The sequence below is a fragment of the Hypanus sabinus genome, chromosome 16, assembly GCF_030144855.1.
Source record: "Hypanus sabinus isolate sHypSab1 chromosome 16, sHypSab1.hap1, whole genome shotgun sequence".
Taxonomy (NCBI): Eukaryota; Metazoa; Chordata; class Chondrichthyes; order Myliobatiformes; family Dasyatidae; genus Hypanus; species Hypanus sabinus.
In genome coordinates this window covers 44,477,348-44,493,704 of record NC_082721.1, presented here as the reverse complement: position 1 = coordinate 44,493,704, position 16,357 = coordinate 44,477,348, and positions in this window count along the sequence as shown.

Genomic DNA, 16,357 nt, shown 5'->3' with positions numbered 1-16,357 from the left:
GCCGCCTTTTCACTGTAGTGTTCTTGTACAGGTTTAGAAACTCTGAACTAAACACCTAGGTAAACCGTAGTCAATGAGGGCACGATTGCAGTAAGATTAACCGTTTATTGTTCACTCTTTCACGTTAATGTGTAGTGAAAACTGTTGATAAAACAATGCAAAATATATACAGTATTTGTTTCCTTCTTGACATCACAGTAACAACATAAATACTTGTAAAAGTAAAACTACAACAAACTATATTACATTAAAGTCTCATTAACGTACAACATACAGTCAGAATCTACCTACACAATCAACAGGTTTTAAATACACTTCCCACAAACTATCCAGTTCAATAGCACAAGAAAATAAACTTTATCAACCTTCATTACTTTTATCAGAATCAACATTAACATTTTTACTTCAACATACTGATTAGCTTATGAACTTACGGGGTTGCCTCTATGATGTTTCTTAGTGCGTAGAATGAAAACTTTTCTTGTGCTGATCTTGCATACACAAGCCCCCTCCTTTCCGTTTCTCCAAACCGGTATTTTCCCACAAGACGCGGAGAAACCGGGTGTGACGTCATCGCATGCTGCAATACATCACAGACAATGAATTTACTTTCAACAACCTTAACTTTAACTAGAAAATAATTATAAAAGAATCACTAAAGCGAAAATGCAATAAAGCGAAACAAATGCCTTAAGGGCAACACAATATATATGAACTGCATCATACATCATGCTACCATGTGCATGCCCCACTTAAAATAAACCTGAAGTTATAGCCACATTTCTGGACTATTGAATTTTCTTTAATGTTTTGAAGTTGCAAAATATATCAAGTGGAAGCTATTCCAGCAAAGAAAACCACTGCCATGCATACAGCAAAAACTCTGATTAAGGTCTACATTCCCAGGTGGGGGCTGCCATGTCACATTGACTCCAACCAAGGGATACTAATCACTGGAAGTGTTTGTGGGGAATTACATCAACTGATGAACATTAAGTTCTTCCATTGTCCATACTATCCAGAGTAATCACAATAACTAAAATGAATCATTGTGATCATAAAGTAATAACTAAGTTTCACAAAGGGATCGGGTGCCATGACCTTATGTCTTTCCACTAGTCTTGTGTAGCATTAGACCAACAACAAAAAGATAAAATTAAGCCCATTCAAGATACTAACAGAATGACCCATGTCATTATGTACAGCAATTGACCTCAGAGAGGCTGAAATACATTTTATGACATTCAGTCTAGTTAACTATTGTGTGATACTAACCAAGGTGTTCAGTCTGTTTCTCAACATGTTTCTGCTACTTGGAGTGATCTAATAAAAGGAGCACAAACCCTGATAGCTGGGAAGTGGCTCTTGGTCAAGAAGCCACTGGGAACTCAATAAGGAGCATACTGTCAGGTCAGGTGCAGCTGATTAACTACTGAGTTTTAAATGTATAAGGCAAAAGGAAGTGGCTATATTTTAGCCAATGTAAACAAACAACAGTGGTACCAAACAGAGACGACAATCACTGAGGTTAATGTGCTGACCTAGTGCCTATGCTGCTGCGTTACAGTGAGCAAATCTCCAACCAACCAAAAGATGTTAAACAGAGTTGTTAACTTCAGGACGTGTTTGTTCTAATGTAATTTATTATTGGTTGTTTTAAACAATCTTGTCTAATTAAAAACACTGCTGTAGCCTTAAAATGACTAAGCACTGACACTGCTGATGCCTTATAGAAAGTAACAACAGAATTAGTGCTGGTGCCTTACAAATAGTAACAACAGAAATGGTTGCAGTGCATAAAATAATTCTCAAATCATATGGCATGAGATTTCAGCAGTTAAAGGGGAAAGCATCATTAATAAGGCTGTTCAAACTCATGTAAGTGTACCTACTCATCTGTACTGACATATAAGGACTAAATGTGACATAATTCCCTGAATTCCCATTGTTTCATAACGAGGAGAATTTGTGATTAATATTTATACTCGACACAAGCTTTTTCCCTTGAATTTTCAGATGTAATGATTCTAAATGTGGGATTTAGAATCAAAGGAGGAAATGTTGGATTAGGGTGTAGAATTATAACTTTTCTTGTATTTTGTAGTTTAGCTTTCCTATGATTGCTTATTTTTATTTGATCCCCTATATATATGTAATTGTTCAATTAACTTTTTATTAATTGTAGTATAACTGATTCTGCACTTTCTAGAAGTTTTTAAATTTTTCTGTAGCAGGTAATGTGCCACTAGAATCTGGTCACTTTATAGGTAAATGCTATGACTACAATGTTGTTGTCTCTTGTCAGAGTAGAAGACAACCACAACTTTTTTTTCATTGTCTCTTTGTTTGTCTTTGTTCTCGTAACACTTAACAGCCATAACCACCACATTTTATGATTTATTCTTGACTTCAGAAGAAGCTCAGAATCAATGTCACCAGATCCAACAGAGGGCTTATGGTCGAGGTGGAGGCAGATAGGACTCAGCTGGCACTGACTAGATGTGCTGAAGCATCTTTTTCTGTGCTGTAATGCTCCATGACTCTGCTCAACATTTTTCCAGTTCACAAAAGATAAGTGTGGGTTCTAATGCTTGAAAGGTTGAGAATTCCATACTAACACCCACTGACATGAAACACAAATCTGGAAAGCACTTTTCTGAGATCTTCAGTCACTTACACAAGGCTTGTGGTTGGTCCAAGCCACTCAAGATGAAAAGTCTTTCACAGCACAAGTGGGATGTCTGAGTATCTCATAGATGACTGGGATTGGTACTATAAATCTACCTCAATTGCTATCAATAAATTTAAAAGTTATTCCTTGTAACTGCTTTCCCTTGGGTCCTCTCACCAGTCATCAATTTCATTTATTCAAATTAATCATGAACCTAGCTCTCAGCACAACCCAATTATGACTTTGATGCTCCCCTAGGATCCAGCTCCAAGCTGATCATTGAGGTCTCAATTATTCCTCCCTCTAGTGGTAAAACAGAGGGTAAACAGGAAAGGCTTCTCTGTGCTCCTGTGCCCAAGGCACCGTAGAAATTTTGAGAAGCAAGATTTCTAAAAAAAAATCTGTTCTCCCCTGTAAAAGTCCAATTCAATACACTAAGTAGTGGCTGGGCACTTTCAAGCTAGTGTTTTAATAGTTTGGAGTATAGGAGAAAGGTCAAGGTTAGTTAAATAAAGATGTTATTCTAGTTCCCAACATAAGCTTCAAGGTCTCTCTTTTAGAAAGAACCTTCAAAAGCTTTGATGTTTTTAAATAATCAATCAATATCTAATATGAATAAACATTGAATATTACTACACTCTAAAGTACCAAGTTCAGCCTTCAAATTGAGAGAATTCTGAATATAAACTTAACTCTGATTTTGCTCCATTGGTTCCATGTTAATTTCATTATATTCCTGAGTTATCCTGTCCTCCAATGTTATAGCTTCCCCTCCTAGGTTTCCTGAGCTATCCATTGGTCTTTGAAATAACTCATGGTGCTTTACCTATCCCACCCACCTGGCTTCACCTATCATCTTTTAGCTAGATCATGGTTGATTTTCTACACAGCATTATTTCCCAGCAGTAGACTGAGATGGTCACATGAGTTGTACCAGAAGTTAGAGATTGGCAAATGTAATTTCATTTTTCATGTAAAATAAAAGGATAAACCTGGGAATTATAGATCAGTGAGTTTTATGTCAGTGAGCAAACTATTAGAAAGGATGCTTAGAGACAGAATTTACAAACATTTGGAGAAGCAGAGTCTGATTAGGAACAGTTTTCATTGGCTATATTTCATTGGGAGTCTGAGCAGATTTGTGTGTCACCGAAAGACTAACACATTTCTACAGATGTACCATGAAAACATTCTGATTGGTTGCATTGGCTGGTATGGAGGGACCATTGCACAGGTTTGGAAAAAGCTTTAGAAGATTGCACACTCAGACAGCTCCTTCATTGGCAGTAGCTTCTCCAGCACAGAGGACAAATTCAAAAGGCGATACCTCAAAAAGGCAGCATCCATCATTAAGGACCCCCATCACCCAGGACAGGCTTTCTTCTCATTGCTACCATCAGGGAGGAGGGAAATGAGCCTAAAATCCTACACTCAACAGTATAGGAACAGTTTCTTTCCCTCCTCCATCAGATTTCTGAATGGATAATAAACCTTCCCATGAATACTACCTCAATATTTTTATATGCCAGTGTTATTTGTAAAGGGCTGTCCTGCCTGACAAAACTGATCGAATACTTTAAGAAAGTGACAAAACAAATTGATGAAGCTAAAGCAGTTGATTTGGTGTATTCGGATTTTAATAAGGCATTTGACAAGATTTTCCTTGGTAGGCTCGTTCAGAAAATCATGAAGCACGGGATTCAGAGAAACTTAGCTGCATGATTTATGAATTGGCTTGTCCACAGAAAGCAGAGAGTGGCAGCAGATGGAGTGTATTCTGCTTGGAGGTCAGTGACTAGTGGTGTTCCACAGGAAATTGTTCTGGGATCCCAATTCTTTGTGATTTTTAGAAATGACTTGATGAGGATGTGGAAAGGTAGATTAGTAAGTTTACAGATGACATGGAGGTTGCTGGAGTTGTAGATAGTGTAGAAGGTTGTCATAGGTTACAACAGAAGATTGCAGAGTTGGGCAAAGTGGCAGATGGAGGTCAATATGGAAAAGTGTGAAGTGATACACTTTGGAAGATTGAACTTGAATACAGGATACAGTGTTCTTGGCCAAATACTTAGCAGTTTGGAAAAACACAGAGTATAGATCTCTTTAAGTTGTACTGCAAGTTGATAAGGTGCCTAAGAAGATACATGGTGTATTGACCTTCATTGGTTGGGGGTGATTTCAACAGCTGCAAAGTAATATTGCAGCTCCATAAAACTCAGGTTAGAGCACACTTTTGGAGCATTATGCTCAATTCTGATCACCTGATTATAGGAAGGAGGTGAAAGACTTAGAAAGAGTTACCAGAATGCTGCCTGGATTAGACAGCATGCCTTGAGGATAGGTTGAGTGAGCTTGGCTATTTGCATTGGAGCGAAGGAGGATGAAAGGAGACTTGATCGAGGTATTGGTTAAGTTGACAGCCAGAGACCTTTTCCCAGGGCATAAATGTGGGACATAACTTTAAGGTGATTGGAGGGAAGTACAGAGGTAGTTTTTTTTTACTCAGAGAGTATTGGGCATGTCAAGCACACTGCCAGAGGTGGGAGGGGAGCCAGATACATTAGGGACATTTAGAAGTGGGGAAATTAGGCATGATCCAGCTTAATTCTTACTTTAAATTGTATTATGACTCAGGGAAGAATTTCAGATTGTAATTTGTATACTGTACATACTCTGATATTAAATGGAACTATTGAACTATACTGCAAGTTACTCCCAAACCAATCTAGTCAACTGACATGCATTTTCAATAGATCAATTGTGTGCAAGAACTTTCTTCCGATTTATAGAAGTTTGTCAGTACTCACTTCACACTCTGAGAAATTGCACAGATAAGCATGACAAAAGAGCATTGATTGTCAAGTGGCTCATGTATGTTATGACAACAAGCTTACACTGCAATGGTTTGAGAAATTGTCATTGGCATTCAGATATAATCTCCTTCCTTGGCCAACATACTGTAATTGTCAATGATAACAGCATGTTATCATTAACAATATCAACCCCACAGCAAATGCCAATCAAATAAAAAAACTCTGTAAGTATTTTGTAAATAGGTTGCATAATCCTGTAAATACTGATTCTGGCCTTAATATACTTCTGGTCTTTTATAGATAACAAATCAGAGGTCAGCTCAGAAAGTTATCCAGTCATTGAATCCGAATGTTACAGAATGGCTGAGGGTCATCAACAAATATCCAAGTTAAGAAGTAGGGTGAGCAATGCTTTATGACGGAAGTGCTCCAGGGTTCAGGGTTGTAAACCACTACATATCATACAAGGACTGTGACTGGTCTGAATCAGCTTGAGACAGTGATGGATTTAGAAACATAGAAAACTTACAGCACAATACAGGCCCTTCAGCCCACAAAGTTGTGCCAAACGTGTCCCTACCTTAGAAATTACTAGGCTTACCTATAGCCCTCTATTTTACTAAGCTCCATGTACCCATCTAGAAGCCTCTTAAAAGACCCTATCATATCTGCCTCCACCACTTTTGCCAGCAGCCCATTCCACACACTCACCCCTGACATCTCCTCTGTACCTACTCACCAGCACCTTAAACCTGTGTCCTCTTATGGCAACCATTTCAGCCCTGGGAAAAAGCCTCTGACTATCCACACGATCAATGCCTCTCATCATCTTATACACCTCTATCAGGTCACCTCTCATCCTCCGTCAATCCAAGGAGAAAAGGCCGAGTTCACTTAACCTATTCTCATAAGGCATGCTCCCCAATCCAGGCAACATACTTGTAAATCTCCTCTGCATCCTTTCTGTCACTTCCACATCCTTCCTGTAGTGAGTCGACCGGAATTGAGCGCAGTTCTCCAAGTGGGGTCTGACCAGGGTCCGATACAGCTGCAACGTTAATGTTAAGAGTAGACTGTTTGCAGCTTGGAGACAATAGCAATGACTTTTATCTTCTTAATCCTTAATTAGAAGTTTGGCTAATTCAGAATTGAATGGCAAGAACCAGAAATAGTGGAAGTGTTCAAAGAACCGAGATAGAGTTCATTTGGTTGACATAGCAACCACTGCAATCGTTCAACATATCACATGTTACTAGGTAAAAATAAAGCTTCAGTAGAGTGCTGCACTCATAAATGATAATTTGATCAATAATATGTTGCTTAAGCTTTACTTGGAAGCATGAGATAAAGAAGTGTAAGTACGCAGAACTCTGCTGAGTAGTATATGCAAAAAGTTATAGCCCTAAGCTTAAACTAGGTCATGAGGGATAAAACGTGGCCAGACAAAATCCAGAAGCACTACAGAACTGATTGAAGTCAGTAAGTATACTGAGATCAAGATAGCAATTTGTGTATTTGTAGTGAATACTTTCAAGTGCTTTGTCTCTAAAAAATCCAAAGATAGTTTTTAAGATCCTTTCTATTCTAAATAAAAACCTGTAGTTACTCTATAATTATGCTCTTCTGGATAGAACCATACCTTGCAGCTTCTATAACTTCGAGCTCATTCAAAACAAAATGTTACTTGTATCCTAATTCATACCAAGCAAAAATTCTTCAACTTTTAAATTCTCAACCCTTTTTGTAGAACCTTTCAACCTCTCAACAACCAGTCACCACATAACACCATAGCACAATTCTGAACACATGTCAAAGGTCTCAATATTACTCCAATTCTATTAGGAGGCATAGCTTTAATGGCTAAAGTCCATTGTTAACCCACATTGTCTTCCTCTTTTCTTTAAGGTATTCCTTAAAATCTGAGTATAGGCTAAGCTCTAAAACAAGAACATAAAAAATAGGAGCAAAGGTTCAACAGGCTATCTGGCCCGTTGAACCTGCTCTGCCTTTCAATAAGATCATGGCTGATCTGGCCATGGACTCATCTCCACCTGCCTGCCTTTTCCCCCTAACCCTTATTTCCCCTACTATAAAAAATAATTGATGCACCATCAATAACTGGAAGTGAATGATAGGCTTTTATTAAGAGTGAAAAAGGGACCATGACCATGTTGAATGAGGGAGGAGCAGTGTCCCCAATCGCCTTTATATAGGAGTCTGCGGGAGGAGCCACAGGAGCAATCAGCGGGGGGAGGGGGGGGTGTCCAGACAGGTATACATAGTTTACCACATTCACCCTTCCTTTGTTTTAAAAGAGAGTCCCCATGGGGCAAAGTTTCTGACAAGTATATTTACAGGTCAGGTCTATCAGGTGGCCGAGTCCATCGCTGTGATCTACATAGCACTGGTGGTGATTGCACCGGTGATGGTGGTTGTGCTGGCTCCGGCCTGACTGGAGGTGCCAGCCTGTTAGGCGTCAGTAACCCCTCATGCGTGTGTGTGGCACCCGGTACGGGATTGTCGTGAGGAGTCTGTGTAGGGCTTGGTGTGCGCGGTGTCTCATGGGTATATACATCAGTGGGTACGGGGTTCATAGTCACCGTGGAGTGTTTGGGTTAGTGGTCTGCTGCTCCTGTGGGCGCCAGGTCGCGGACAGAGACCGCGTCCTCCCGCCCATCAGGTAAGGCCACGTAGGCATACTGGGGGTTCGCATGAAGTAGGTGAACCCTCTCGACCATCGGGGAGTATTTATTGCTCCTCGCATGTTTCCGGAGTAGCACTGGCCCTGGGGACGTCAGACAAGCCGGTAGGGTGGTCCCAGTGGCAGACTTCCTGGGAAAAGAAAACAGGCGCTCGTGAGGGGTGGCATTGGTGGACGTACATAACAGAGAGCGGATGGAGTGGAGTGCCTCGGGGAGGACCTCCTGCCAGTGAGAGACTGGCAATCCCTTTGACTTAAGGGCTAAGAGTGTGGCCTTCCACACAGTGGCATTCTCCCTCTTCACCTGTCCATTTCCCCGGGGATTATAGCTCGTGGTCCTACTAGTAGCAATGCCCCTAGCCAGCAGGTACTGGCGCAGCTCATCACTCATAGCAGGGATATCCGAACAGAGTGAAGAGCTGGCGCAGGGCCCTTATGATGAACGTGGCAGTGGTATCGGGGCAGGGGATGGCAAAGGGGAACCGCGAGTACTCGTCGATTATGTTAAGAAAGTACACATTGCAGTCGGTGGAGGGAAGGGGGTCCTTAAAGTCGACACTCAGTCACTCAAAGAGGTGGGTGGCCTTTATAAGTTGTGCCTTTTCAGGATCTCCTCAAGGGAGTAAGACAGGTTCTGGGCTTTCATGAAGTGGAAAAGCTGGGTGACAAAGATCCACATGGCTGTGTATAGCTGGTCAAGCTGCGCGCTGGCACATGTTCCCCGAGATAGGGCATCAGGGGGCTCATTGAGCCTTCCAGGCCAGTACAGGATGTCATAGTTGTAGGTGGAGAGTTCGATTCTCCACCTCAAAATTGTATCATTTTTGATTTTGCCCCACTGTTGGTTGCTAAACATGAACGCAACAGAGCGCTGGTTGGTCAGCAAGGTGAAATTTTTGCCGGCGAGATAGTGCCTCCAGTGCCTAATAGCTTCCACTATGGCCTGGGCTTCTTTCTTCACCGCGGAGTGCCAAATTTCAGGGCCTTGAAGGGTACGAGAGAAGAATGCTACCGGCCTTCCTGCCTGATTGAGGGTAGCGGCCAGCGCAAAGTCAGAGGTGTCACTCTCTACTTGGAAGGGAATGGTCTCGTCCACCGCATGCATTGCTGCTTTGGCAATGTCCCCTTTAAGGTGGCTGAAGGCCACACGGGCCTCGGCTGAGAGGGGAAATGTGGTGGACTTGATCAGGGGGCGGGCCTTGTCTGCGTATAAGGGGCCCATTGGGCGTAATAGGAAAAGAAGCCCAGGCACCTTTCGAGGGCTCATCCAGTCGGGATCACGGCCAATGACCCCGTTCTCCATGACATACCCGAGGATAACAAGTCGAGTGGTTCCAAACACACACTTGTCCCTGTTATAGGTAAGGTTAAAAGCTTTGGCCGCTTGGAAAAATTGTGGAGGTTGGTGTCGTGATCCTGCCAGTCGTGACCGCAGATGGTGATGTTATCCAGATATGGGAACGTGGCCTTCAGTTGACACTGGTCCACCATCCGGTCCATTTCCCTCTGGAAGACAGAGACACCATTCATGACACCAAAGGGGACGCGCAGGAAGCGATAGAGCCTGCCGCCTGCCTCGAAGGCAGTGTAGCGGCGGTCCTCTAGGCGGATGGGGAGCTGATGGTAAGCGGATTTTAGGTCTATGGTCGAGTACACCTTGTACTGAGCTATCTGATTGACCATACCTGCGATGCGGGGTAGGGGGTACGCGTCAAGCTGTGCGAACCGATTGATGATCCGGCTATAGTCCACGACCATCCTATTTTTCTTTCCATTCCAAACAACAACCACCTGGGCCTTCCAAGGACTTGTGCTTGGCTCAATGATCCCCTCCCTGAGCAGCTGCTGCCCCTCCGACTTAATGAAGGCCCTGTCCCCCGTGCTGTACCTCCTGCTTTTAGTTGCCACAGGTTTACAGTTGGGGGTCAGGTTGGCGAATAGAAGTGGGGGAGGGATCTTGAGGGTGGAGAGGCTGCAAGTGGTGTCAGTAGCGCGGCTGTTGGCATGGTGCAGGGTGGGATGTGCGGGTCGGTGTGTGTGTGTGGTCAGTAGCGGGGTATATGACGAAGTCCCACAAAACTGAGGATTTCTGACAGTGATTGGTGGGAGGGGCCCGTCATACTGCATTGTCACACTTTTCAGGTGGCTCTGGAAGTCGAGCCCCAATAGCACAGGGGCACACAGTTGAGGCATGACCAGTAACACAAAGTCTCGATATTCTGCACCCTGCACCACCAATGTCGCTACACAAACCTCCCGGATGTCTGTGGAATGTGATCCAGAAGCCATGGTGACCCTCTGGCTTACCGGACGTGTCACGAGTCCACAGCATTGCACCGTGTCCAGGTGAATAAAACTCTCAGTGCTGCCCGTGTCAAACAGGCAGCTAGTCCTGTGCCCCTCCACCAGGATGTCCATCATTGACCTTGCAAGCTGGTGTGGAGTGCTTTGGTCGAGGGTTCCGGAGGCCAGAGTTGAATCGCCGTCTTGGTGCCTGGTAAGCACCCGTGGGTCAGAGGCGGGGCAAGGTGGCACTGACAAAGATGGCCACCCCCATGCCTCGCAGGCAAGATGGCGACCCCCATGCCTCGCATGTGGCGCTGCTCGACCCCGCTTGCAGTTTGGACTTACGGGTCTTTGCGAAGTGGCCTTTCTTTCTGCAGCTGAAGCAGGTAGCTTCTCGGGCTGGGCAGTGTTTTCGGGGGTGCTTCTCAAGTCTGCAGAAGTAACACTTCATCAACTTGCGACTAGCAGCAGCTGTGGTTGATTCGTTGGCAGGTTGCGGGGTCTGCGGTGTCCACGAGGCCGGTGGGAGATCGCGCACCTGGAGAACGTCAGCATTGTGCAGAGCGGCCTCCAGCATGTTGGCCAGCTCGATTGCCGAAAGGTAAGATCGGCGTGTTCCAGCAGCTGCTGGCGCACGTACACTGATCCCTGTAACGAAGGCATCTCTTACCGGGAGCTACGCATGCTGTTCCGCCATCAGTCCCCTGCAATCGCAGGCCCACACGAGTGTCTGTACGGCCCGGACAAACTCAGCGCTCGACTCTCCTGCCCACTGCTGCCATGTCACTAAGCAATGTCTTGCGTAGACGGTGTTCCCTGGCTGCAGGTATTGTCATTTGAGGGCGTGCATTGCGCCCTGGTAGTTCGGCTGGTTGCTGATCATCGAGTAGACCCATGGACTGACCCTGGAGAGGAGAACTTTGCGCATCGTGGCAGGCTTGGTTATTTGAATCTCCTCCAGATACGATTCGAAGCATGCTAGCCAGAGTTCGAAAACATTGCCAGCTTCCTGGGATTGAGGATTGAGATCCAATCTGTCGGGTTGTAAAATTCATTCCATGTTTTAAAATCGCTGTTAATAAAATTGATGCACCATCAATAACCCTAGAAGACTGGAAGTGAATGATAGGCTTTTATTAACAGCGAGAAAAGGACCTCAACCATGTTGAATGAGGGAGGAGCAGTGCCCCCAATCGCCTTTATATAGGGGTCTGTGGGTGGAGCCACAGGAGCAGTCAGTGGGGGGAGCATGTCCAGACAGGTATACATGGTTTACCACAATAACAAATGAGAAAATCTGCAGATGCTGGAATCCAAATAACACATAAAATACTGGAGGAACTCAACAGGCCAGGCAGCCTCTATGGAAAAAAAAGTACAGTCAACGTTTTGGACTTCGGCAGGACTGGGGAAAAAAGCAGAGGAGTAGGTTTAAAAGGTAGGGGAGGGGAGAGAGAAACACAAGGTGATAGGTAAAACTGAGAGGGAAAGGAAAGAAGCAAAGAGCTGGGAAGTTGATTGGTGAAAGAGATATAGGGCTGTTGAAGGGGGGAGTCTGATAGGAGAGAACTAAGCACTTATCTCTTTGTCCTGTTGGTAGCCTGCAATGACTTAATTTCACATTTGTTTGATAGCCCTGTTGTAAAGGTGCAGAGCTCTTGGATACATTAAAGGTGCTATATAAATGCCAATTCATTTCTGCTTCTGATTTTCAGCAACTGCTAGGTTTTGTCTCTTTGTTCAAACTTGTTCTCTTTTTATAATTCTCTAACTTCCCTTATTCAACTATGAACTAGACTGCACCCAAAGCCTTATGCCAGCTTTCTTCTCCAACTCGTCACTCAATCTCTCACCCTCTCTGCAACTTAAAACACACTTTTAAAAAATTACTTTTTCCAGTTTAGGAACCTAACATTATAAGCGGCTGTGATGCTTCGCTTCCAGATGAGCTCAAAGCCACTCATGCACACTTTGAAAGGGAGAATAAAACTACACCTTTGCAAATTCCTGCAGCATCCAGTAACCTTTTGATATCTGTCTCAGAGGCCAATATCAGAACGTCTTTTCAGATGGTAAACCCTCGCAAGGTGTCAGGCCTTGATGGTGTACATGGTAGTGCACTGAGAACCTGTGCAAACTAAATGCAATGTGTTCTAGGACATTCTCAAACTCTCAATGCTGCAGTTGAAGATTCCCACCTGTTCTAAATAGGCATCCATCATGCCAGTGCCCAAGAAGAGTAGGGTGTGCTGCCTCAATGACCATTGCACTCACGTCTACTGTGATGAAGTGCTTTGAGACATTGATCAAGGTTAGGTTTAACTCCTGCCTAAGCAATGACATGGAATTACTGAAATTTGCCTACCATTATAATAAGTCAACAGCAGACACTATCTCACTGGCTCTCCACTTGGAGTTAGACCACATGGACAACAGTACTACCTACATCCGGCTGTTGTTTATTCATTATCATTCAGCATTCAACACCATCATCTTCTCAATACTAATCAATAAGCTTCAAAGCACAGGCCTCTGCACCTCCATCTGCAACTGGATCCTTGACTTCCTCAATCCACAGTCAGTGTGGATTGGAAATACCATCTCCTGTCAACTGACAGTCAAGTCTAGTGTGCCTCAAGGATGCATGCTTAGCCTGCTCCTCTACTCTCTACATCCATGACTGTGTTGCTGAACATAGCACAAATGCTGACTATAAATACGGCAATGACACAACTGTTGCTGGCAGAATCTCAGATGGTGACAAGGTGGTGTATGGGAGTGAGGTAGATCAGCTGGCTGAGTGGTGTCCAATCAACAACCTGGCACTCAGCATCACTATGACCAAGGAATTGATTGTGCACCAGGAAGGGGAAGTCGGTGGAAAATGTATCAGTCCATATCAAGGGGTCAGCAGTGGAAAGGGGGAGCTGTTTCAATTTCTGGGCATCAATGTCTCTGAAGACCTATCCTGAGCACAACATATGGATGCAACTACAAAGAGGGCATGCCAGTGGCAATATTTCATTCAGAGTTTCAGCAGAATTGGCATGTCACCAAAAACCAAAACACCAAAGGTTTCCACAGATGTACCAAAGAGAGCATTCTAACTGGTTGTATCATCGTCTGATATGGAGGGGCCACTGCACAAGATTGGAAAAAGTTGCAGAGAGTTGTAAACTCAGTGAATTCCATCATGGGCACTAGGCTCTCCATTATTCAGGATTTATTCAAAAAGCGATGCCTCAAAAGGTAATTAACAATGCTCACCTCCCAGCACATGACCTCTGATCATTATGACTATCAAAAAAGAGATAAAGGAGACTGATTACACACACTCAACATTTTAGCAATAGCTTCTTCCCCTCCACCATCAGTCTTCTAAACAGACAATAAACCCACGAACACTAATGCATTATTTTTGCTCTCCTTTTACACTTATATTTCTATACGTTATAAGAACATAAGAAATAGGAGCAGGAGTAGGCCATTTGGTCCATCGAGCCTGCTCCGCCATTCAATAAGATCATGACTGATCTGGCCATGGACTCATCTCCACCTACTTGCCTTTTCCCCGTATCCCTTACTATGCAAAAATCTATCCAACCTTGCTTTAAATATATTTGCTGAGGTAGACTCCACTGCTTCATTAGGCAGAGAATTTCACAGATTCAGCACTCTCTGAGAAAAGCAGTTCCTCCTCATATCCGTCCTAAATTTACTCCCCCGAATCTTGAAGCTATATTCCCTAGTTCTAGTATCACCTACCAGTGGAAACAATGTTCCTGCCTGTCTTACCCTTTCATAATTTTATATGTTTCTATAAGATCTCTCATTCTTCTCAATTTCAGTGAGTACAGTCTCAGGCAACTGAATCTCTCCTCATAGTCTAACTCCCTCATCTCTGGAATCAACCTGGTGAGCCTCCCCTGCATCCAAAGCCAGTATATCATTCCTCAAGTAAGGAGACCAGAACTGCCTGCAGTATTCCAGGTGCAGCCTCACCAGTGTCCTGTACAGTTGCAGCATAAGCTCCCTGCTCTTAAATTCCATCCCTCTAGTAATGAAGGCTCACAATACATTTGCCTTCTTGACATCTGCAAGCCAACCAGTCTTTTGTGATTCATGCACAAGCATTCCCAAGTCCCTCTGCACAGTAGCATTCTCACAAGGGGACATGGAGACTGGACCCAAATGCACGACACAGGCACTGAAGTACCAGGGGCAGGACAGGAACAACCTAAGGATAGAACAAGATGGGGAGAACATAGCATGCAACAGTGATCCTGGGGTTCAGAGAGTTCATGGCAAAGGTAGGACTCTGGCTAGGCTAAAGGATGGGTCTATGGGACAAGGAATGCCAGGAGGACAGCCCCCTGAGCAGGCCACATTACTTCTGGCAGGGCCCAGCCTCCCAGGCAGGAATACAGGGACCTGGGCAGGTCACAGAGAACCTGGGCAGGATGCAGGGCACCACCCATCAGAGGCAAGGGGTAGGAAAGGGTCAGAGTCCCCCACCAGGCAATGGCAGTCCAGCCTGCTTACCCAACAGAGGCAAGGGATCAGAAGGGAGCTCAGTCCAGGGTGACTACAAGGTAGACTTACAGAACTGGATGATTAACAGTGGGTACTCCAAGCCAGGGTCAAAACAGGATTGCCAGGTGACCAGCAGATACAAGAGGAACAGGACAACCCCCCAACTAGACTCAGTCCCAGAGCCCCTTATATCGACCTGCAAGCCAGTAGGCCTCAGGTGCACCTCCTTAAGCCAAGATGATCCTATTTGGGCTTAAGGGTGAAAGGACCGGACCATAACAAGCATGCTGCAATTTTTCAACATTTAAGAATAATCTGTTCTTCCACTTTTCCTTCCAAAGTGAATGACCTCACACTTACCAACTTTGTGCTCCATCTGCCAAATCCTTGCCCCTTCACCTAACCTATCTGTCACCACAGTTCGGATATGGCCCAAGTGCAGAGTGAGAGAAACTGAAGTGAGTCGATAGTTAATAAAACTTTAATGCGAACAGTGTTCAAGGGAAAATAAAACAATAAACGCTAGGCCAAACAGGGCTGTTAACTAAAACTCTCAAAAGGGAAATTAAGCCTACACTGTGGCTGAAAAGAATGTCTAATTATTAAACGAATACCATGAGTCTTCAGAGTCAGTTGTCTCGACAGTCCATTTTCTCAGGCCAAGCCGATGCAAAACAAAAGCAAAGCATTGCTGTGCTCTGTCCAAGTCTCGACAAGTACTGGAGGAACTCAGCAGGCCAGGCATCCTCTATGGAAAAAAAAGTACAGTCAACGTTTTGGACTGTGACCCTTTAGCAGGACTGGGGAAAAAAAGCAGAGGAGTAGGTTTAAAAGGTAGGGGAGGGGAGAGAGAAACACAAGGTGATAGGTAAAACTGAGAGGGAAAGGAAAGAAGCAAAGAGCTGGGAAGTTGATTGGTGAAAGAGATATAGGGCTGTTGAAGGGGGAGTCCGATAGGAGAGAACTAAGCCATAGAATTTAAACTTCATTAATAATCTGGAATTTTAACTTAGAAAATGAGCAATGCCGACCACAAGATTACTGGATTGTGTAAAAGCCAATCTGGCTCATTCAGGTCCTTCTGAGAAGGAAATCTAACATGTTTTCCTGCACTCTAAGTAACTTTAGATCCCCTAGTCCAAATTGAATTTAGGGAGCTAGGAGATAAATTAAAGAGTAGGACCTCAAAGGTAATAATCTCAGAATGATTACTGGTGCCATGTGCTAGCCAGAGTTGGAATAGCAGGATAGCTAGAATGAATATGTGGCTTGAGCAGTGGTGTGGAATGGAGGATTTTAGATTCTTAGGGCATTGGAACCGCTGCTGGGGGTGGTGGGACCAGTACCATCCGG